The 11,347-nt window shown below is 39.0% G+C and overlaps 1 non-coding gene across 1 annotated transcript; it reads right to left on the bottom strand.

Annotated features, from left to right (window-relative positions):
- Positions 1-3,986: 3,986 nt before the first annotated feature.
- Positions 3,987-4,150, bottom strand: LOC122150731. The gene has a single exon (XR_006163821.1). It is a non-coding gene; the product is annotated as a U1 spliceosomal RNA (small nuclear RNA).
- Positions 4,151-11,347: the final 7,197 nt, after the last annotated feature.

The raw sequence follows: 11,347 nt of genomic DNA, 5'->3' as shown, positions 1-11,347 counted from the left end.
GCTAAGTTCTCTAGAGAAGGAAAACTAGTGATATTTATATATGTGTATGTATGTGAGTATGTATGTATATATGTTGTTGTTGTTGTTAGGTGCTGTCAAGCCAGCTTTGACTCATAGAGACCCTATGTACAACAGAAAAAAACACTGTCTGATCTTGTGTCATCCTCACAATCTTTGCTATACTTGAGCTCATCATTGCAGCCACTGCATCAATCTATCTAGTTGATGGCCTTCCCCTTTTTTGCCGACTCTCCACTTTACCAAGCATGATATCCTTCTCCAGTGACTGGTCTCTTCGGACAACATGACCAAAGTAGGTGAGATGAAGTCTGGCCATTCTCACTTCGAAGGTGCATTCTGGCCGCACTTCTTCCAGGACAGATTTGTTAGTTTCTGGCAGTCCATGGTACTTTCAGTATTCATCGCCAACACCACAAGTCAGAACCATCAACTCTCCTTCAGGTCTTCCTTATTCATTGTTCAGCTTTCACATGCATATGAGTTGATTGAAAATACCATGATTTGGGTTAGGTGCACCTTAGTCTCCAAAGTGACATCCTTGCTTTTCAACAAGTTAAAGAGGTCTTTTGCAGCAGATTTTCCCAGTGCATTACAATGTCTGATTTCTTGACTGCTGCTTCCAAGGATGTTGATTGTGTATCCATATAAAATGAAATCCCTGAAAACTTCAATCTTTTCTCCATTTGTCATGATTCTGCTTATTGGTCCAGTTGTGAGGATTTTCATTTTCTCTATGATGAGGTATAATCTATACTGCAGACTGTAGTCTTTAATCTTCATAAGTAAGTGCTTCAAGTCATCTCTGCTTTCAACAACAAGGTTGTGTTGTCTGCATATCACAGGTTGTTAATGAGTCTTCCTTCAATCCTGATGCTGTGTTCTTCTTCAAATAGTCCTGCTTCTTGAATTATTTGCTCAGCATACAGATTGAATAAGTATGGTGAAAAGATACAACCCTGATGGACACCCTTCCTGATTTTAAACCATGCTGTATCGCTTGTTCTGTTTGAACAACAGCCTCCTAGTCCATGTACAGGTTCCTCATGAACATAAAAAAGTGTTCTGGAATTTCCATTCTTCTCAATGTTATCCATAATTTGTTATGATCCACACAGTTGAATGCTTTTGCATAGCCAATAAAACACAAGTAAACACCGTTCTAGTATTCTTTGCTTTCAGGCAAGACCCATCTGATAGCAATGATATCCCTTACTCCACATCCTCTTCTGAATCCTGCCTGAATCCTGTTTTTCAATTATTGTCAACAAAATTTTACTTGCATGTGATATTAATGATATTGTTTGATAATTTCCCCATTCTATTGGATCATCTTTCTTTGATACATACATACATATATATATGGAGGGAGAGAGAGAGAGAGAGATTTAGATCAAGGAAATGGCTCTTGCAGTTATAGAGGCTGGTAAGACACAAGTCTGTGGGTCAGACATTAGTCTGCAAGCTTCTAATTCATGTAGTCACAGGGGCTGATGAACCCAAGACTGGCAGGTCAGACAGCAAGCTGCTGGTTCAGGGGCTGTGGAGGCTGATGAATCCCAAGATAATTACACACAATGGCAGGCCACTGATTCAAGTCCAAAGAACCAGAAGTCAGATGATAATGAGCCAGATGCAGAATCCAGATGAAGCAAAAAGCAGATTTTCCAAAGTGTCCATATATATTGGAAGCAGGCCACATCCCTGAGGAAAGTCCCTCTCAGCTGATTGGATGCTCATAGCAGATCTCATCATGGAAGTAGTTACATTATATCAGATCTTATTATATATGGTGACTACATCATAACTGCCAAACCACTGAGAATCATGGCTGAGCCAAGTTGACGCATGATCTTAACCATCACACTTGGCTTGTCCCCATTGTTGAAAGTAGGGAAGATACTTTCCTGGCAGCCCAAGGTGGCAATCTGAGTGATTCCCCCTCCCTCCCATGCCAGTACTTAATATGTATTAAAATTTAATCTCTCTCACTGTGTATTTTAAAGCTTTTATGGATTGTTGCCTAAGGCATCTCATATACTGGCTCTGCGTCCCTTTCAGCTTCTTTCCCACCATTCTCTGATTTATATTTTTGCTCTATCAGTGGAATCCTCTTACAGTGTTCCATGTATTCCCATGCTGTATACCACTATCTTGAGTTGGGTTTCCTAGAACCAGCTTGAGATAGGGATTCTTGTGCCAGTGACTTACTGAGGAAGTGCTCCTAGGAGAATCATGGAACAATGTGAGGACAGCAGAATAGTGCAAGGAAAAAGCCAGGCAAAGATGTATGTTCAGCTGAACCTGTGGGGAGCTCTGGAGTATGAATAATACAGAGGATTCCTATCTTGAGGTAAGGGAGCTGTCCCTTAGTATATCCATATCAGTTAGCTTTGCTGTGGACCCCTTCTGGAAAGGCTATAGCCTCCCAGACATTCCCAAGTGATCTACCTTGTATAGGTTGAAGACAATTCTCTGGAGAAAGGTTTATCTGTGAACTGTTAACAGTCAATTCTCAGAGTAGCTGCAAGATCTACCACAAGTACTTTCAGTGTTTACTTTTATAATTTACTCCCTGAAAAATCTTGAGCTCCTGACAACTTGCCTTAATCTACAGTGATGCTCAAACTTTAATGGGCATCAGAATCACTTTAATTGTTGTTGTTATTTGCCGTCAAGTCGGCCCCGACTCATAGTGACCCCTCCTTAGGTTTCCGAGGCAGTATCACTACGGAAGTAGGATTGACCAACCTTCCTTCCGAGGAGTGGCTGATGGGTTTGAACCGCCATCCTTCTGGTGAGCAGTCAAGTGCCTTAGGCACTATGCTACCAGAGCTCCCACAGATTGTTGAGCCCCTAAGCCAGAAGTTGTTTCAGTCACTCCATCTGGGGTGGGGACCAGTAATTTACATTTCTAATAAGTTTCCAGGTCATGTTGATGATACTAGTCTAAAGACACTTTTAAATAAATTTAAATAATAATTTTTCCCTGCCTTTCCTGAGCGAACTAAGATACTCTTCCCTTCAGGACACCTTCCTACCCATCACACTCCACTCACCCCTCCTCATTTTGTGCACAGCCACATATACCTGTCACACTGTACTGGAATTGTATGTAGGAGAGCCTTTGCTTCAGGTGTCAGGAAGATGGTGGGTGGAGGGACATAAGGAATCCATCAATAGAGTAAAGGGATATATATGTTTGAAATCTCAAAGCAAAACTTTGAATGGATTTCCCATAAAAATTAATGGGCTCATTACCTCATAAATCCTTGAGGTCAGCTTTCTGTCTTATACATCTTAATATACCTGACTCTTAAGATCTTACCTGGCATCTTGTAGAAGTCCAATGAATGTTTGCTGAACTAAACAATATTAATCTTGAATAATATTGGTTTTATGGGAAAATTTTTTTAAATTTCCAGTCAACATACAAATAATTTGGGGGACATAAGTTAATTTTTAGTTGAGCATTGACTTCTCTATCACACTATGTTTTTATTATGTGCCATCAAGTCGATTTTGACTCATATTGAAACTATGTAACAGAGTAATTTCCCTATTGGGTATCCTAGGCTATAAACTGTATGGAAGCAGATTACGAGGTCTTCCTCCCATGAAGCCACTCAAACTCACTGCCATCAAGTTGGTTCCAACTCATAGCAACCCCTCCTTGGGTTTCCGAGGTGGTATTTCTAACAGAAGTCGATGGCCCAGTCTTTCTTCTGAGGCGTGGCTGGTGGGTTTGAACCTTCAGCCTTCTGATTAGCAGTCAAATGTCTTAGGTGCTACGCCACACTTGTTGCTGTTATGTGCCATCCAGTCGGCCCCGACTCATAGCGACCCCTCCTTGGGTTTCCGAGGCTGTATCACTATGGAAGTAGTTTGCCCAACCTTCCTTCCGAGGAGTGGCTGGTGGGTTTGAACTGCCAGCCTTCTGGTGAGCAGTCAAGTGCCTTAGGCACTATGCTAGCAGAGCGCAAACACAGTACCCCACTACCACAAATTATGCAGTCAAGTCTCCCACATTTGGGGAAATGGCAGTGGTCAGCACATCCAGAGTGCAATGGATAAGCCTCGCCCTGGGAAAACCACCTTCGTGATCATGGTGTCTCTCCTGCCAGGTACACTGGGTGGGTTAAAACCCACCCAACCTTTCAGTTAGCAGGCCAGTGCTTAACCCTTGGGCCATCATGGCTCTTTCTATCACATTATACCTATCTCTAAATGTATGTGGAAAGGCATTAACTTGATTTTTCATACACACACAAATGAATTACTTCAAAAATAAGCACCATTGCTGGCCCAACACTTACTTAATTCATAAACCTATAATTTGCTTTTGGAAAAATCATCTCATAAAATGATGATAACTTGAGGTTAAGAAGTCTGGCGCACGGCTAGAAAAAAGTAAACTTTGTGACAGGACTGCAAAAAACAAAATTTAAGCAGCATTTAGTGTCAGTAGCTGTTAAATGTAAGCATTCACTGTAGCAGACAGTCTTCCTTTTGAAAACACAGGCCAATGACAGAAGGTAACAAATAGATGCCGTTCTCAGTGAAAGCACGAGTGTTCTTTCCAGAAGAAACATGGTAATTGGGGAAAAATTAGAAAAAAGTGACTTTGGAAGAGTGGTTAGGGAGCATATAATGTACTGGCTGTTCAGGTATATATTCATCAAAGCTGTTGACATAATTCTCTCATTAGCTAATATTTAAAATGTTATTTTTAGTAAATGGTGCATCTGCAAAGTACCAGAGGCAAGAGTCCAGAGTGGTTACTATTAAACCTCTTGGCTAATTGGACACGCCAGCTACCACTACAATCTTAGTCTGTTGCCTTACCTGACAGGCTGTACAACTTGAGCTAACCAAACATTTGGAATTAATGTGTTTACTTTAAGAAACACAAAGTCTGATTCAATTAACATCTAAAGTCTTGGACCCACAGGATTCGATGTTGTTTCTTTCTTTCTTTCTTTTTTTTAAATTGTATACTCCAGAGTTTATAGAACTCAAATTAATGATGGGGAGATGTACTTTTTTTTTTGTCTTCAAAGCTAAGAACATAAAAAATTGGATTAAAATTACGAAGCTACTCTGACATGATGTATTAAGAGCTCTGAAGGATGCCTAGGGATACAGAAGAGGAAAAACACTTGAGTAAGTAAACAGTGTTTATGAGATCTGTTTATGCCAGGAAAGCAGGATAAATATTTCTGACTAAAAGTTAATTAACTATTTTGCCTCAGCGAGCCAATTTGTCTTCTTAAACTTTGATTCATTAACTACAAACTGAGAGGGTTGCTTTTTTTTTTTTTTTTTGGTATCCTCATAGACTGAATTTGTGTTAAATGGTGCTGTGAGATATTGTCTGTTCTCTTCAATTGAAACTAACCAAAAATGGCTATTATACTGAAAGTGAGACTTTTAAGTAGCAGTAAGTAGATGAGTACGCTTTCAGAGCAAAGTCTAAAAACTAGATGGCTTAATCGCAAAGCTAATCAACTCTTACTGAATAAAACAAAGGTGAATCTAGGATTTTCAAGTCTGTGAATTTAATGGGGTATGAAAGTTGTCCAGCTGGCAATTCTGAAGTCTTAAAGACTCATATAAACTTACTGGTGATGCCCCTTCAGTTTTGCCACTCGGACACTTGCACTGTTTTTTTTTTTCAAATAGAAATAAATCTGTAGTGATGAGAAAATAAATCTCCATTGGTCAAGATATTGGCTTTGCTTCTAATTGCTACAAGTTTTGTGAAAGCCCATTTGCTGGATATAAAACCTCTTTGAGCTCATGGGTGGACAACTAAAACACTTAGGAGACAAGAATCCTAAACATATATATACCTAGTATAATGCTCTTTAAGATTTTAATCGCAACCAAAGGAAGAGATCTGAAGGATCAGATTATATGTTTTTAAAGGAAAGGTTAGGATGTGCATGTACTTGTGTTAAGTGCATGCACAGACACCTAAATCCATACTATAGGACATTTGGAGAATATTTGTAAAAATTTGTATAATTTAGGCAAGCTGGATCTGTAAACCTTGATCCAACTATAAATAGAGGAAATATATTTTTTTCAATAAGAGTAGTTGCTTTTTTTTTTTTTTTTCTGTTGTTGTTGTTGCTGGGGTCCACTGAATTGGCCCAAACTCATAGTGACCTTATGCATAACAGAATGAAATGTTGTCCAGTCCTGTGTCATCTTTGTGATGATTGGCATGTTTGAGTCCATTTTTGTGGTTACTGTGTCAGTACATCTCATTGAAGGTTTCCCTTGCCTTTTTTTTTTGTTTGTTTTAAAACATTTTGTTGTGGTTTAGGTGAAAGTTTACAGAGCAAATTCATTTCCCTTTTAACAATTTATACACATTTTATTTCATGACATTAGTTGTAATGCCCTCAATGTAATAGTACTCTTCCTACCTCCTTCCTGGCTTCCTCATTTCCATATGCCCATCTTTCCCACCTTCTGAACTTTGTTTTGGGGCAAATTCTGTTCTTTTGGTCTTATATAGTTGATTGTTCTAAGGAACACGCTACTCACAGATGTTATTGTTCATTTTATGGGTCTGTTTATTGTTTGGCTGAAAGATGATCTCCTAGAGTGGGTTCAGATCTAGGTGTGAAGAGTATCTAAGGATCGTACTCTTGAGGTTCCACCAATCTCTCTTATACCAGTAAATCTGATCTTTTTGTCCCACTGTGTTCCAGTACCTTCTATTGTGATACCAGTCAGAGTGGTTGGTAGTGGCAGCCTCGGCCATTTATTCTTCTGATCTCAGGCTAGCAGAGGCTGTGGTTCATTTGTCCTTTAGACGAATTTTTTCCCCAAGTCTTTGATTTCCTTCATTCTTCTTTGCTCTGGATGGGAAGAGATCAATATATCTTAGATGATTTATTGCAAGCTTTTAGGACCCCATTCTCTATTCACCAAAGTAGAACATTGTCTTTGTGGACTAGTTTTTGCCAATTGACTTAGATGTCCCCTAAGACTATGGTCCTAAGCCCTCAAGCTCAATGACTCAGTCCCTCAAGGTGTTTGGCTATGCTAAGAAGTTTGCATAAGTTTGTCCCCTGTATTCTCTACTATAATCCTTCACTTTTACTGACATTGCTTTACCAACCACGATGTCCTCTCCTACCGATTGATCTTCCTGATGATGTATCAAAAGTCAACAAGCTGAAGTCTCACCATCCTTGCTTCTAAGGAACACTTTAGTTATATTTTTCTACAGTACACTCTTTGGGCTTTCTGTTCCGTACTGGCTTTCTTATCCTAGTGTGAGAGACAGGGTGCTCTGCTTCCTTAATAAGAAGTCTTTTACATGTGCGGATACTACCAGTCGTGATTAGGTCAACTCTACTCATGGCAACCCCGTGTATGTCAGTGTGTGTGTGTGTTCAAGAGAGAAAGAGAGGGAGACTTTTGTGAGATGACTGCTTAAAGTTTTCCATTGGGCATACTGAAAAGAATGGAGTTTGGACCCTGCCAGAGTACAAGATACGAACACTTTATCATTTACAAAGCAGGTTTATTTTTATCACAAGTAACAAGGACGGCAAATATATGACAAAAGACACCAGAGATCAAAAACAAAGAGTAAGAGATCAGGACAAATGAGTACATGCTGAGAGAGGTAAAAATTAACGAAAGGTCATGCAAATGGTTAACACACTTGGCTGATAATGAAAAGTTTGGAGGTTCTAATCCACTCAGAGACATCTTAGAAGAAAAGTCCTGTTGATTTACTTTTAAAAAATCAGCTATTGAAAACCCTATGGAGCACAGTTTTAGTTCGACACACATGAAGTTACCATGAGCTGGAGTTGACATGAGGACAGCTGTTCTTTTCTGGATATCAGGAATGGGAAAAAGGTAGCAAGAATTGAGGTATCTACAGAGTTCATGGATTCATAGTACTAACAGCACTATTAAGAGTTACACTTATTTAATACTTAATCTGTGCCAGACACCATTAATAAGTTTTCATGTGTTATTTGTTTTAATCCTTGCTACAGTCCTATGAGGTAAATTCTGTTATTATTTTAATTTTACAAATGACGAAACATAAGTCTCAGAGATGTTAAGAAACTCGCTCAAAGACACAATTAGTAAATATAAGAGTTAGTTTTCAGACTCAATACTGTTTTCTGATTGTAAGTAGATATGAGCTGGAGGAATAAGGTAATAACTAAAACATCACAGATATTCTTGTAATGAACCTTGTAATGCATTTCGTGCTGAGTAACAGATATCATTTATCATTTGATTAAAATTCAGACAGTAGCTTTGCTTGCATAAATGAGATTTTAACCTAGTTTCCTGCAAAGTTTTTGGTAGTTCAGCACAATTAAACAAAAAAAGAGGTATAAGAAGTTTCCACCTTAAGATTTGATCTTTGGGGAGACTCTTGTTTTCAAGTTGTTTCCAAAGGTAGTCAGTCTCATATTTATGGACATTATTTTAAATTGTTAAAAAAAATACTGTTACTGTGGAAAGACCTATTAGAGTTTGCTGATGCACATTTTAAGAGTTAGAAACATCTGGTTTCTAAGCTGGACTTTTTTTTTTTTTTTTTAATTTTCAATCTTAATCTGGCATGAAAGTTTTTGAAGAAGGTGAAAATCAAAGCAGTTATCTGAAGTTTTGAAACTCAAGAAAGAATCTCACCTTAGGTGGAGAAACTGCAAGACAGTGAACGTGGGAAAGGGAAAGGTTGGGTGGGATGGAAAGAATGTTAACTTTGGTGTCAGAAGAAGCAGATTTAAGTTAGTTCCCTGCTGAATACAAGTCTGGCACTGAGAATGATAACACTACATTTTTATTTATTGTATAATTCAAATGAAATGTTATGTGAAAATATTTTATAAAATGTAAATTTAGTAAAGCAAATGGTGGGTATTTATTGTCACAACTGAATTACTGATCTCAGGACTCCATATAAATAAACCTTTATAAAACTTTCATTTTTTCATGTATGATAATGCTTCTAGGATTGATTTAAAGATCAAGAGAAGTCCCTGGTACAATTAAACATTACAGTTTGAAATGGGAATTATTCAGTTGGCCAGGATGGACCAAGGAATCACACTTTCTCTTGGAGACAAAGACAACTTAATTACCAATTAATTTACCTGGATTTTAAATGATTGGAACTTTGATTTTTAGAAGCAAATTCCAAGACCCACGAGAGGGAGCTCATGCACTTCCCAGGCACTGCTCCTTCGCTTTCCCATCTTTAATTTAACACAGGCAGCAGTTTGTGAGGTGAGGTATGGTGATGAAAATGGATCAAGGGAAATGAACTCCTTCAAGAAAAAAACATTGGGAGAAGAAAACTTAAGTCTTCTAGTTTGAAAGTCCCTGGAAAAGTTCTTATGAGAATCATTTTTAATCAGCTCCTTGAAAAGAAAATGAGTAGAAGAAAGCTTCTGACAACGGCAGTGATGAGGTGCTCAATTTTGTTATGAGTTTTATGATGTGCACATTTCTAAAGTTTACAAAACATTGTCAAGGGCAACATATCTGAAAAACACTAGCACATCTACTTATGGAGCAACACAGGCAATGAAAGAGATGGGTTTTTGTCACTAGTGCTATTGTTGTTGTTGTTATGTGCCATTGAATCAGACTCGACTCACAGCAACCCCTCCTTGGGTTTGCAAGGTGGTATCACTATGGAAGTAGATTGCCCAACCTTCCTTCCAAGGAGTGGCTAGTGGGTTTGAACCACCAGCTGTATCTTACTAATAATATTATGTTACAATTGAAAAGTTGTTTCTTAGGTGCAGTCAATTCTGTTCTAACTCATAGGGTCACTACAACAGAATGAAACACTGTCTGGTCCTGTGCCATCCTCACAATCACTGCTATGTTTGAGACCATAGTTGTAGCCACTGTGTCAAAATCCATCTCATTGAGGGTCTTCCTCTTTTTCTCTGATTCTCTACTTTACTAACCATGATGTCCTTTTCCAGGGACTGATTCCTCCTGACAACATGTCCAAAGTACATGAGATGAAGTCTCATCATCTTCCCTTCTAAGGAGCATTCTAGCTGTACTTCTTCCAAGACAGATTTGTTCATTCTTCTGGTAGTCCATGGTATATGTATTATTCTTCACCAACACCATAATTCAAAGGCATCAATTCTTCTTTGACCTTCCTTATTCATTGTCCAGCCTTCCTATGCTTATGAGGCAGTTATAAACACTATGGCTTGGGCCAGGTGTACCTCACTTCTCAAAGTGACATCTTTGCTTTTGAACACTTTAAAGAGATCTTTTCCAGATTTGCCTAATGCAATATGTTGTTTGATTTCTTGCCTGCTGCTTCCACTGGCATTGATTGTACATCCAAGTAAAATGAAATTCTCAACAGCTTCAATCTTTTCTCCATTTATCATGATGTTGCTTATTGGTCCAGTTGTAAGGATTTTGTTTTGTCCATGTCGAAGTACTGAAGGCTGTAGTCCTTACTGAAGGCTATAGTGTTTGATTTTCATCAGTAAGTGATTCAAGTCCTCTTCACTTTTCAACAACTAAGATTGTATCATCTGCATATCACAGGTGGTTAATGAGTGTTTCCCCAATCCTGATGCTTCATTCTTGTCTATAGAGTCTAGCTTCTCCAAGACTTGTTCTGGTTACCTAGTGCCTCTCTGACAAGAAATACCACAAATGGGATGGCTTAAACAAACAGCAGTTTATTCTTACAATTTGGAAGCTTTAAGTCCAAGTTCAAAGTGCCAGGCTCTAGGGGCTGGGTGAAAGCCCCTCAGCCTTGGGGTCCAGCTTTGCCTCCTGCTCCCAGCCCACTGAAGCTAGAGCCATTTCTTCACTCAGACAGCTACTGGCTCCTGAGGCTGAGAAGCCCAAGGTTGGCAAGTAAAAAGGCACAGTCCCATTGTTATCAAACCACATGGCAGGCCATTAATTTAAGTCCATTGTAATCCCAAGGTTGGCAGAGCATGGCAGGCTGCTGAATAACAACACAGCTACATGCAGGGTCCAAGCATGCCATAGGCTAGAGACTATTCCCAAAGCTGCTGCTTACATATTGGAAATAGATCATATCCCAAAGGCAGCTACTCAGCTGCTTGTGGTTGGTCCCACCATGGAGTTGATTGCCAGTCTCATTATGGGGAATTTCTACCATCAGCTACCCAGCCATTCAACCAGGCCCAGCCAAGTTGATGCACAAACTGAACTACCACATTTCTCAACATACAGATTGAATAAATATGGTGAAAGGATATAACCTTGACACACACCTTTTCTCATTTTAAACCAGTATCACCTGTTCTGTTTGATCGACTGC

This window comes from Orycteropus afer, unplaced genomic scaffold (assembly GCF_000298275.1).
Source record: "Orycteropus afer afer isolate SDZICR_OR568_19922 unplaced genomic scaffold, OryAfe1.0 scaffold00216, whole genome shotgun sequence".
Classification (NCBI taxonomy): Eukaryota; Metazoa; Chordata; class Mammalia; order Tubulidentata; family Orycteropodidae; genus Orycteropus; species Orycteropus afer.
This window is presented reverse-complemented; position numbering and strand designations above follow the sequence as displayed.